General features: G+C 39.9%; 1 protein-coding gene across 7 annotated transcripts in view; it reads right to left on the bottom strand.

Moving 5' to 3' along the window:
• ARHGAP28 (Rho GTPase activating protein 28) overlaps positions 1-13486 on the bottom strand; it is a 75924-nt gene that overhangs the window by 42416 nt on the left and 20022 nt on the right. For 2 of the 7 annotated variants that reach the window (XM_072852713.1, XM_072852708.1), the window contains exon 1: positions 7484-7596. The exons of 4 other annotated variants lie outside the window; for them this stretch is intronic. The gene's annotated coding sequence lies outside the window, so the exon portion shown is untranslated. Of the gene's footprint in view, positions 1-7483; positions 7610-13486 lie in introns of those variants that run through there. One more of the 7 variants, XM_072852712.1, reaches the window with a different exon arrangement.

Below are 13486 nucleotides of genomic sequence, written 5' to 3'. Positions count from 1 at the left end.
ACAACATAAAGAACTGGACAATACTATCTACCGGAAGGCATCTAGTGCAACTACATACATTGCAAGTGTAAGCTCTTTAAGCTCCTGACATAATCAATGAAGGGAGGCAGATATGTCTAGAGAGTGAACATGTAAACTAAACAGGAGCTCAAAGTCATGCAATATAGCTTTGCAGTTTTCTTTGTGCTTAGTTTTAAGTGAACTCCAGCTGTTACTTTCTCCCTTCCTATAATTAATGCACCCTTTTAAGTAAATGTCACCACTCCACCCATTACATTTTTTTTCCAAAGGCTTCAGGACCTAGGCAAATAAGCAGTACTTATTTTCATGAGATATTGGGTTTTCCTTTAAATATGTTTTAGTGTATATGGGAGGCAATGGTTGAGCTACAAAATATGAATACGTAAACTCTCTAATGTATTCATTTACATTTTACTCATGAATGGTATCAGTTACCCTGCAATTCATGAGAAAGTATTTTGAACATTGTGCTTAATAGTATTCACAGGACTGGACTGAAGTAATGTAAAGCAACACAATTAACTTTTAAAGCTAAGCAACACACAACTTTTAAAGCTATTTTATTGAAAAAAAAATGCTTATGTGGTGAAGATACTGTTAAATCTTTCAACAGAGTGAGGAGCAACGTCACAATGTCGCTATAAAAATCCTGGATCTGATTCTCAGATAGTTATAAACTGTTACAACCCCACTGGCTTAATGTATCCCTTATGTTTAAATTCAGAATGTCCTTCTTTGTGGTACTGCTAATGTAGAAGTTATTACAAATCACAAAAATTTCATGAGCAAATGTACTTCTCACCATTTAGATTTTTCTCGGCAGCTCTGGGTTGGCTGTCAGGCAATTCTGAACCCTCAGCTTGTATTTTCCATGGCGTATTGTACTTTGTGGCATACCGAATCAGTCAGCAGGAATGAAAAATTTGCTGGAAAATGCTGTAGCCAAATAAAAATCAAGATGTGCGCATAATTCTATTTTTTGCCACTCAAGCACATTAGTAAAAGTTGTATGAGTTACTTTGGAAAGAGCCCCAAATTTGTTGAATAGACTGTTCTTTTGTTAATGAGGCTTCTTAATAAAACAGTGTAGATGAAGAATGAACACCGAATAAAGCAATGTAGATGAATCTTGGAGAATATCTCAAAGCACTATGTTCCTATTTTCACCTGAAGAAAAATGGTTATGCATCAGTTGTAAACTGATGGAAAGTACATCAAAGTGGAAACTACAGAAAAACAGATTTTTAGCACATTGTCTGTTGATTATTCTTGTCAATGTCCAGAACAGTCTGCAACTTTATTCTGGATGACTTGAGGCAACATGAGACCTCATCTCTACCTTTCCACCTCTCCATCTGCAGCCAACCCTGAATTCTGCCTCTTTCCTTTCCTTTTCCATTTTCCGGAAAGCAAGTGCTGCTGGGCTGGGTGGGAGCCTTGTGTAGAGGTGGAGCAAGCAGGGAAGCTGGCAAGGGCTCTGTGCAGAGAGGAGGTGATACCAGTGCGACACAGGGGGACCTGACACACAGGGCAAGGGATGGGGATTGCAGCTGATGGATGTGTTCCCTCATGTTTCTCCAACAGCGTTTGACCGTCATATCTCTTTATCAGAAGTCACACACAAGCCTCTCTCTTCATCCAGTTCTAAATATTTACAAAAAGCTCAGAGTCAAAGCAACTATAGTACTTTACATTCTAAAAAAATAAACTACTAGAAAATCCCAAACAACTAGGTGATATTAACAGAGGTAAATCCTCTTGGCTCTGCTGAAGCCAATAGAAGTTTTGCTAATGCAGTGCACATTTCACCTTCAAGCTTTAAAAAGCAAACTATATTAGAATAGATTTTTGACCAACACTTTTGAGGGAAACAATGAACAACTAATTTCTTGCTAAATCACTCATCTTCTTTTTGGTCAAAATTTTAGGGTGTTTCACTCACTCTAAAATTAAATAGTGGTATATTATTTGGTAACGTCTCCCATTCAGGACATCAATAACTGTACAAGCATAATTGTGAAAGCATAAAGCTGAATTTAAAGCAAAAGCTGGTAGAAGGCTCCTATTGGAGACTGGTCTAGAGAATTTTAATTTATAATGTATGTACAGAAATGTGTTGGCAAGAACCTCTTGAGTTGCCAGATGATACTAGTAACATTAGCAGTACTATGAAAGGTCATGGTGAGATGATGGGAGATGTAACCATAAGAAAGGACAGAGCAGAGCTGAAGATGAAGAACAGACGCTTAAATTTGATGGAGACAAACACAACAGACAAGGAACACTAAGTAGAAGATCACAAGTGTCCAAAGAGCAGACATTCCCATTTATTTTGAGGAATCAGTGGACCACAAAATCAAATTTAGTTTATTATATTCTCAAGTCTTCAACAGAGGAATGAAGAGGGAAAGGAAAAAACAATGCATGTTCTTATACTTTGGCTATACAATTCCAATCAATGAGGTATAAAAGGTTGTCTGTGGTCTTAAAGTGATTTCTAGGCTTATGCTAAACAGATAGAGGGAACATCCTCATGAGAATTTTCAAGACAACACCCTAAATTTCAAGTGGTATTTTTCTAATTTCTGTTCAAATGTTTGTACTATGTGCCTGTGAAAATCATGACCTTTCTATGTAAGGATGCAAACGAATCAGTGATGCTTCCAAACCACTTGAACTCCAGTGAGAGCTGGAAATATTTGACTAGATTACACTGCTTTACAATGCCCATAAAAAAGGCAAATAACAGAATAAGAAAAATCACCTCTTAAATGGGAATATTAGTACATGATGCACAGCAGCTTTCCAATTTCCTTCAACTACCTTTTTTTTCCTCCTGCTTATTTTATTTTAGAGGTTTCTCAAATATTTCATCCATGAGCACTCTGAGGGAAGCTGCAGCATGCCAGGTATTTCAAAGCTAACTTTTCAAATATACTGCAGCTCCTGAAGCTCTTGGAGCTAGAGAGACCACTAATATTTACAAAACATGGTGTCTTGGTCCACAGTTCCTCAGTTATATGAGTAATTCTGAATCCTACAAGCAGCCCTGCTGAAGCCAGCCAAATGACTCTTGTGTGTAGGGTTTGGAAGTTCAGCTGTCTTAATATTGATGCTGAGGGAGTAAGAGGTAGCTCTTGGAAATCTCTGAGGAAAATGGGCTCATGTTGGAGGGAAGTCTTCAAGGCTCAGAAGATGTAGAGGGACAATATTATCTTAGCTTCAAGCATCTTAACATAGGTATAAAATGCCCATTCATGTTCTCCTGGGAAGCAGAAACCCTAGATGGCCCAGAACCATGCTAGAAAGTTCTACAGGACCTTTTGTAGACAGCATGTATTACAGGAAGGGATTACTCTTGGCTATTTTGACAGTTACTGATTTGTTCTGGTTTGTTCTAAGCTGTTCTGGGTTTGCACCAGGTTGCGTTGGGAGAATGGAAAGAGGACTTTGGAGAATTGCCTCTTTAAGCTGTGTTGAGTTCTCTTCAGTCACAGCTGGGAATCTGAACCCAGATACCAAATCATCATGTGGCGAATAGTAACAACAGAATCAAGAATTTGGTAACTACTAAAACACCCCAACCACCCCCTGTAGCATTTAATTAACTCTATGGGAAAGAGCTAATTCATCATAACAGGACCATGGAGACACTGTCAGATAAGAATTATGGAGGGAGGTAAAGTGACATCTCTGAAATCACACAGATGTTTTGCCACAGAAGAGGGTTAAAAATATAAGAGCTAGTTCGTGACTTAAAGCTATGGTACACGGTGAGTAATAGAACTGCTAATCTTTTCTAAGTCCTGCAGAGCTTGGCTGAAGTTTCTAACTGAGCTTTGTCAGCCCTGTACATATTCTTGGCTGGATAGCCTCTAAAAAGTAATTAATATTGCTATACAAACATAGTAAATCAAGTTTGAAAGTCCACATGCTCATGTCAAATGGGTACAACTAAGCTGTTATTGTGCCCTCTGTCATCGTGAGTACATGCTCCTCTTCCCGCTCCTGCCTAGATAACAGCCATGATCCATGATAGGAGGTGAAGATTCACAGGGCATTCATCCATCTTTTAATGATCGTGTTAGATCTTTCACTGTACAGGCACTTTATGAATGTTGTGAAGCTGTAATGCTATCCTTCCCACGAGGACACTGAATTAGTTATCCATGCTTTTGATATAATGCATCTTGGCTGAACTGTTGCAGCTCTCCTGCTTTGGAAGGTTTCCAGTCAAAGGCTGTATTTACGTCAGTTACAATTGATTCAAAATTCTTCCACAGGACCTTGAACAGGCTAACACATCTTCACAAGTTTAATCCAAAACAGAGACGATAGATGGCTTTCCAGTAAAACAGGGGAATAATCATGCTTGTACCTCTAGTTCTTTGGTTTGAGTTGGTATCCCTGGTTGGTATTCAGCCACTGCTTGGACCAGTACCTTTTCTGGACTTCCAGGTGACTACAGATTATGCTTCTAAAAGGGATTTAGGAGGGCAGTCACCTAACTCCCATTTTCAGAAAAGACTGAAGGATTCAGGAGCACAAATCCTCTGGACTTACAGGGAGAGTAAATGCACCTGCACACAAAGTCAATTTTGAAGGTGGTACTTAGGCTTTTAAGTCACAGAAGTCACTTTTGAAAATCTGCCTTCAACTTAATTGTATGCCTTCAATTTACACTCTTTATCCTTGGAGTTCTTTTTCTGTGAGCATTAAGCTTGCCCAGTTTTCTGGGATTTTGACCACCTAAATTTAAGCCTTATCTTTTAAATTTGGCTTTGATTAACACAGCTGTTATTTATTCTTTTGCTTGGCAGGAGTTTCTGCAAGATCGCCATAAAGTCAGCCTGTTTGTATTGTATTGTACCATTAATCTCCTTTTCCTTTATGACATACATACACAATATCCTAAGGGGAAGATTACTGTACATACATACGGATTCATACTCGCATATAAATATATGTATGAATACACAGCAAAGATGGGAACAAAGGGAGGGAATATTTTAGTAATCTCCTAAAAGCCTTTGTGAAGAAGTCTAGATAACACATAAAATGGAACGTTTTGTATGGCATGAACCAAGGGATCAACATTAATTGGTTGCTTAATGGAAATGTAATTCAAGATAAAAATGGAACAGACTTTATTCAAAGTAGTTGGAGTCATTTGGGTGGGAGGAAGATCTGTCAAGTTAAGAGGCTGCTAATATCATTATGATCACTTATGCATAGCTCACCACCTCAGGTTTTCCAAAATAGTGCATCTGAAGAGACTTTCTAACAAAAAGTAATTAGGAGAGTTGAAGAAAATACAGTGTTGCTTAGAGTTGCCAGGTTAATTTTCATCAGAATTCGGTCATTATCTTAAAACAGCATCAACAGCGGAGAATTTCTAGCTATCTAGAAGCATCCACATTTCTGTGTCTCACAGAGACTTTCTGAATTAGGAATCATTTTGCACTGCAAGGTGCAAGGTGCAAGGTGCACTGAATTAGGAATCAAACTGCACTGCAAAGCCCTACCTGAAAAGCCCGAACACCCAAGAGTGAGCTACCTTTTCATTGCATGGACAGGATCACCTTCACTAAGAACAAACAGGAGCAAATCCGGTGATGGGAGATCCCCCAGAATTCTTCCATTCATAAGAAGAAGGAGTCACAAAATCACAAAAAGCAGTTTGGACAATCATTTATGCCAGTAAGCCCTATCTCCCATCCTGACAGAACGCTACTGGGACTTGTAATGCCACTGTATTTCCTGAAGAAACTCTATTAGTGCTAGGAGTATAATTGTCCAGTAGAAATTTCACAATAATCCTGCTGATCTAATCCTCTTTTCTAAACAAATCAATCAAGAATCTAGGTAGCAAAAGTCAAATCTTCAGGGATATTAGCTGCCTGGATTTCCTTTCAGCGAGTCTTCATGTTTGACAAAGGAAGAAGAAAGTACTTGCTCTTTCATCCTGATCAAAGTCAATTAAAATCTATTATGTACTTATTATATTGGACCATGATCATCATATTCTGCTGCTCTGCAGCATCTGATGCCATTTCAGACTTCCCTTTGATCCCAGTATAGGCCTCGTGCTGCCCCTAGAGAGGGAATAACAGGGGAAGAAAGCCTTGACAAGTTTTCCCCAAGGCAAGGAGTATTATTTCTGCTGATGGTCATGACCCCGGCTCATGATATTTTGCTGCAGGGGGACTTTGGAACCGGAAAGGTTGCGCTGGCCATTTCAGCGTGTGCAAACTGCCATGGAGCAAGAACTGCTAAAAGAAACTCCTCAAACACTCCTGATGTTTGCTCTGGAGGTGCAGAGCTGTAAGCATCATGCCAGCCAGCCAGTGGGAGAGAAATCCCCTGGAATCCCTCCGTGAGGGATGAGCGAGCGTGTCCGTGAGTGCTGGATCGATGGTCTATTGTTTGCATTTATTTAGACTACATAAACAAGCTTCCAGTTTCCTCAAAACAATGTGGACAAGTCCTAGCTCCAGCTCCCTTGAATTTCTCCAGTTTTCCTTACTAGGTAAACAGTTTTAGCTGCTCTTCCCCACCAGTCCCCTGATACCCTGGATTTTTACTTGGTTATCAGACATAAGCACCTTCAAACTGAAAGTAGCCATTAGAAAAAGCCTGCGCTACCTGCAAATCCCTGCCTGCCAAGTGTACAGAACCGAGCCAGATTTGCGCACAATTTGAAAAACGTGTATTAGGATAATGTATTTGTGAATGTAGAAGCACTTTAGCTCATTTAGCCATGTAATCTGTATGAACGCATCACTTAAATTATCAGACCTGGCTTTCCTCCCGTGGGATGATAGAAGTCATAAGTTTCTTCTTTCCTTACAGCTAGGTTTGTATAAAGCTCTACTTGTGCAAGTTAGAGTCTGGTCATGACACTGAGCTGAAATACACATAATTATCATAAACATCCATATGACATCAGAAGGCAAAATTTGAAAAAGGCAAATTTCTGACCCCAAATCAAATGAAAGTGAAAATGGGAAAAGCTGTGATTAATTCAATTTGAAGAAAAGATTCTGCTCCCTCTGGAACATTATTCCAGTGGAACACATTTTTAAACAGAATAAATGGTGAGAAAAAATTGTATTATAACAGAGTATAATTTTCCAGAAGCACAGCTTGTTAATAAAAGCTTAAACGGGTTCATGTTAATAGATTCTTGAGGCGTATTTTCATACAGCTTGAGTTAATGCAAAGCATGCATATCCCCATCCTGCAGTTGCTTTCGCTTGCACTGTGTCCAGTTGTTTTTCTACAGTGGATCATTTTTTTTTGTCCCCCCTTTTCCTGCCTGGTAAAGCTGGAAAATTCCACTAGTGATAACTCTGACAGCTTGCTCCCCCTCCTGTCACTCCTCGTTTAAGAAAACAAGAGGGAGGGAGCAGGGTCTGGAAGGCTGAGAAGTTGCTCATTTAGTAAATTCTGCAAGTCTTACCTCTGAGCAGAATAAAGCCTTGGTGTTATCCTTAAAGGAGCAGAGCAGAGTCCTTCTGAAGCCCAACTTCTTCATGCTCCTAGTGGCAGTGAGTCCCTCCTCAGCCTATGATCACCAAGTTGCATATTCTGGGAGCTATCTGACAGCCTGTGATAGGATATTCTGCCTCTAGTCATGCAAAGGCTGCGGGAACAAAGAGCGGTGGAGCTTCTGGCCCTTGTGGGAAACAGACTGACACTGCTCCATCACTATTTAAAAAGTAGATGCCTTCAGGATAAATCCTCTTAGTGTGTTTTCCTGTTTGTGTCAGAACTTAAACCTTTTATCCATTTCCTAAGAGGAGAAATAAAAAAGTAATCAGCACTAAGCTGCGCTGTAATTCAGGAGAGTCCCTGTGGGGTGGCTCAGAAAAAGACAGAGCCAATTTATGTGTGTTCTGCTAAAGGGATATGAGACACTACCATCAGCATAACGCAAAAAATCGTACATGACCAGATGCAAATTAACGAGGAGCTCTCTCTGCACGGAGATGGCTGCTCCACCCGGAGCAGAAGCATAGTGCACAATGCCAGCGAGGAAGGGGAAGTGAGCCAGAGTACAGCTGTTAAGAAATCAAATATTTATGGCAAAGCCTTTCTTGCTTTTCCTACAGTGGGACAATCACTGGGAGGCCTAGATGAGTGCTGAAAAAAGCACACACCAGGTTTTGTATGAACAGTGGCCCAGAGCTGGGTTTTGGCCACAAGATAGATAAAGTCTTGAAATTTGGGGATGATTTTGCGCTGCAGCTGGGGGATGAGGGAACACACTGTTGTGTTAATGCTGTCAAAGGAGCCCTAAGAAATAACTCTTAAGCATGGAAAGCATATGAGATGGTCAAGCTTTACTCCTTCCACCAAACCTTCGTTTATCCTTTGAAATACTTAAACTGGTCTGTAAGATTTACAGCAGTCCTGTCATCATTCCTCCAGCCTAAAATACAGGAGGAAAAGCTGGCTTTCTGGTTATAAGCTTTCTGATATCCTTCACTTCCTCCAAGACATGGCTAAAGCCCTTCAGCAGAATAAAGGGAAAAGAAAGCCTGTTATTTAATCAGAACAAGCAGAGAAAGATAGGAAAAAAAAAAGTCTGGGGAAAAAAAAAAGAAGGGAAAGGACTTCCTGAATCAGTCACAGATTTCCGAAGGGGACAGAAAAGAGCAAAACCAGAAGTGGTTTGGTTTTACAGTTCATCTTGAAGTTAAATGTGCTTTATATTTTAAACTGGACTTAATGTTGCCTTTTTATTTCTTCTGGTGAACTTTTAGGATCACATAAATCCTTGAAAAAAATTGAAAACTTCTTGTCATTTACCACTGTCTGTAGGTCTCTTTAGGGAGCAGCATCCTTTAAAGGATAAACTGCAGGGAAAAGGGTGGCTGAGGAATTTGGTAGTGGACTGTGGGGTTCTTCATGCTACAAATCCAGCTGCTGTTAGTGGTGACCAGAAACTGCTTGGCAGCTACTGCTGCTTTGCCTGAAACGATATAGTGATGCTAGTCCATATCATCCTGCCTAAATATCTCTATAGTGTTACCACCTACAGGCATTCAGAGCTAACCTCTAGGCTGAATAGTCATGAGACTGCCCTCCCCGCTTCTTTCAAGGATGTCTTCTCCCTCTTTTTAATTAAGTGGTACATGCTGCCACTATTACTCTCCTTGAGCTGTAGCTGTATGAAGAAATTAAAGTAATTTTATACCTAATTCTAGGCTTTGTCTGAACGGTCAGATAAATATAGTTTTAGGATTACCTTTTTCCAAAGTTGCTCTCTAATGGAATTTAAACAAGCCTCGGTCACAGTGACTTAGGTTTTCCTAGGCATTAAGGTGAGTTTTGGTTGGATTTGGTGAATATGACGGTGGGTTCCCATTTGCAACCCAAGTCCCTTGCAGCTTGCCACCTATGCGGCACAGAAAAACACCGTCGGGGAGAGAGGGGAGGAAGCGGAGGCCGGCTCACTCGAGCAATTCACAATGAGCGCGTCTTCCCTCTGACTGCTGTCGGCAATTAAAACACTCCCCATGTTTCAGTACGTGCTGGATCCTCTCATCGAACATTAGATGTTGAACTGGGATGTGTGCGTTAGGACCCTGCTTGCCACAGGCTCCGGATTACAGCCAGGGGAAAGAAAGTCACCTCCAAAGAGTAATTCAGCTCACCTATGGATGAGATGTCTTTCTTGCTGTCCATAAAGGGAGAAGACAGTGAGGGACTCACCAAAGAGCTGTTAAATGCTGGAAATGGGTAAGTGCTCACTGGGCATTAGGTACACTTAAAAGTAAGAGAACTGTAACCCTCTCCCTGCAGTGCCCTTGTATTTAACATATTTTACCTCCAAAACACCGTATTTTCTTTAACTGCAATTTAAACAAACATTTAGATTAAAAGTCTTGCCGTAAAACTACGTAAATATGTTTAAACATCTTTTTTTTGCCCTCACTTTTTCTGGACCAGCACAATGGTGAGCCCTAATCACAGCTGTCCTACGAAAAATAAACAGTGGTGAACTCGTATACACAGGTGTCCCACCAAAGCATGACACAGAGATCTGCCTGCACTGGTATCTTTATTCATATTTGAGTATTCTGTTTAATGGTTTGTACAAAAGTAGCTCTGAACTAATTCCATATATGGGACATAATGATGAAATATTTCAGCAGATATACTGGATGTCATACAACTGATAAATGCTGACGCATGTAGTTTCATGCTATTCTTTTTCTAAAGTTAAATGCTGAGATATAAAATAGACCTGCTGTTGACTCCATTTTATGACTGCAGAAATACATAGATAATCCTTACAATGAGGCAAATGTTTAAGCTTTTTGCTGCACCTGGATGTAAGAACCAGTCATAAACAGTTAGCTATGAAAATAACTGATTTTTCAGGGCTTTGGCCAAACAAATAATTGAAAAAAATCTCTATTTAAAGTTAATCTGAAACAAAGCCGTTTGCTTTTCCTGTAGAAATTCAGAAGAACAATAAACATTTTTATCTCAGAGATTTGTTTTACTTTTCTGTTGAAAGTTAAATCCACACAAATTAGAAACAAACCAGTTCATTTAGAAGATGTTGCAATGAAATGTTTCAGCTTTTTCTGATTTTTGCCTAATTTTTTCTTGGCTCCAAAAATGCTCAGTAGATTATTCTGATCACCCCAAACCATTTTTTTTCCCCCTGAAAAAGAAACGTTCCTTTTTTTTGGTCCCACTTCTAAATACAGTCTCCTGTTTTAACAGGTCACTGCTGCTGGGGAATAGCTTTAAGGACTTGTCTAACTGATGTCATATGGCAAGCATGAAAATAAAACTACAAGGAAGGAACTGGAAGAATTATCATTGGATTAATTATTCCACAGAAATTAAACTGGCATGATCATAATCATGTGGTGGTTTCTTCTGAAACATGACTGCTATTTCCAGGGACTCTATATATTGATCTATTCCAGCTGTTAGTGAGCAAAAATCAGAGGCTCTTCTCCAGGCTGGATTTTACATTAACACTGGGATACATTAAGCACACATGCTCCAAATCTGGCTTGTTTTTCATGCTGGAAAAATGGCAATATCCTAAGACTTAATAAGTGATGTATTTGAAAGCAACTATGTAGATAGGAAGAAGATAGTCATTCATGGCCAAGCAGTCCAGACTTGACATCAGCTCCTCAGATGTCATGAAAGGTTAAACCTTCTCTTAGGAGACCTCTGAAGATCTGCTTCTTCTGTCCGGGCTTTGGCAGGGGATCTGTGAAATTTCCTACCTACACTCATGATCGATTAAGATTTAGTTGTGGTCTTAGCTCTGCCTACGACACCATTAATTTACAGAATAGGGATTTTTCAGAAGAAACTACTTAACCTGAAGACCATTTAGACGTAAAACCAGTCAGGCAAGAGAAGAGGGTTTACAGAGCATGACAAAAGAAGGATTGCAAAATGTGCAGCGCCGACATACAAAAACCTTGGAACAGAAACCCTCCCGGTGCCTGTAGGAAGGGTTTTGTTTTGCAACGCCCCTGTGCCTTACAGGAGGCCTGCGGCCGGCCACTGAGCTGGGTTTCACAAACACGCTGAGGCGGCATTCTTTATCTGCAGTAATGCTCGGTGTCAGCTGCAAAGGTCACCTTGACAAATGAACTTGCCCGGTGGAAAAAACCCTCCTCCACCGGTAAATGAACAGGAAGGGATTGAGCTTGTTTTCCAGTGCCCATTACAACAGCCGCAGACCAGGGCCATGTGTACACTGGAAACAGTACGTGGAGCCATGTGATGGGGGAGCCATTTTTTGTGCTGAATTTACAAACACAGAGGTTTTTTCAGGTGGCTCTTTGATCTTTGGAGAAACACTATTTTGCACCTTAATTTTCAGTCATCTGGTGACTTTTGACAATATTCTCCTATTAGGTCCCTACAACGAAAGCCTGTCTTACTTCTTGCATTAAACTATATCATAGAGAAGCTGTTAGTTACCCTAATCCTGAGGATTTACAGTACAGTTCCCTAGGGAAGCTACTTACTTTCCCTTAGAGACATAATTTCTTTCAAAGCTAAACAGGCCAAGAAGGCCAAGAGTAAAAAGATGACAGTCTGATAGAAGAGTCACTGAGTGAGGAGAAAATGAGTAACAAACCCTATCAGTCACCTGGCAAGAAGATGAAGAAAATAATTACTTGCTAGTATCTCTGAATTTCAATGTATTTTCACTTGGAAAGAGGACCTGAGCTGATAGTCTGTAACGCTACCATTTCCTACCTTCACGCAACGGCCTGACCATGCTCACACCCTGAACCAGGTGTGACCCTGAAGAGGCTTGTCTAGGTACAGTTTGAATCACCCCTCAAGAGCAGCGAAATTCTGACCCTTAAAAGTAATCTTTTTCACTGATCCTTCCCCATTTTGTGTTTTCTCATCCCAAACCATCTTTCCAAACTGGTTTTTCCGCTACTTCTTCTCCCTGATGTTGCTCCATGTCTTTGACGCACAGGGAAATGTTAGGGGTAGGGTTCCTGCAGTCTAAAATGATTGCCTGCCTCTCTTCTCCAAAAAAAAAATATTCATAACATATGGTGTGGGCTCAGGGTTCAAAGATTATTATAAAGAGTATAGAAAACCCAGAATGCATGACATCAAGGGCTGAAGGATTACTGCAGCTTGAGCAAAAACAGAGAAACTTTGTCTAAACCCAAACAAAGCCAAGCAACGGGTAAAAGCCCTGGCTTACTGATTGACAAATGTAAGACATTTATTCCCTCTCCTCCCTTAGATGTTAACCAAGCACTGCTAAACTAACTACAGCTAAACCACTGTAATGTATCAGAGATATTTTTATATTAACAGATGTTCTTCACTAATGTGACTTTAAAAGTAACCGTAACTGCCAAATTCGTATTTGGCCAGTAACCTTTATTTTAAGAACTGGGGTAAGTTTCTGCCGAATTTCTAATGGTCTATTGACCAATTCACTTCTCCTTAAAGGTGAGGATTTAATTTTAACAAAATACCTTACTAGTTTCACCCATTAGATAATGCTAATTTAATCAGCAATATTACTTGAGGGGGACTGTAAATCATGAAATGTGTTCCAGTAAAAGGACTTAAAAAAAATCCCTAACTAAACAGGCATTACATCTGAAAATTCTGTTGGACACAAACAGACAAAGGAAAAAATAAGTTTTTACTTTCTATACATCTTTATGACTCTGAATGTGCTCAATCAATTACAAATGTCCAATCTCCACAGTTCATTCCTTTAAACAGAAACGTACATAAGTCAAAGACATATCTAATTACCATGTATAATGTAAATATTAGGTTAGTCTAAAATGTTGTTAATTATTTGACTTGAAAGCAGAGCTTGGCTTGGCAGTCAGGCAGAATTCGAGAGGCCTGTCTTGTACAATGCAGCAAAAAAGAGGGTAGAAGGAAAGAAACTTTTATTAGCAAGTTTAAAAGAAGGAATCCA

This window comes from Ciconia boyciana, chromosome 2, assembly GCF_034638445.1.
Source record: "Ciconia boyciana chromosome 2, ASM3463844v1, whole genome shotgun sequence".
Lineage (NCBI taxonomy): Eukaryota > Metazoa > Chordata > Aves > Ciconiiformes > Ciconiidae > Ciconia > Ciconia boyciana.
The sequence above is the reverse complement of the archived record's forward strand: the minus strand, read 5'-3'. Positions and strand labels throughout refer to the sequence as shown.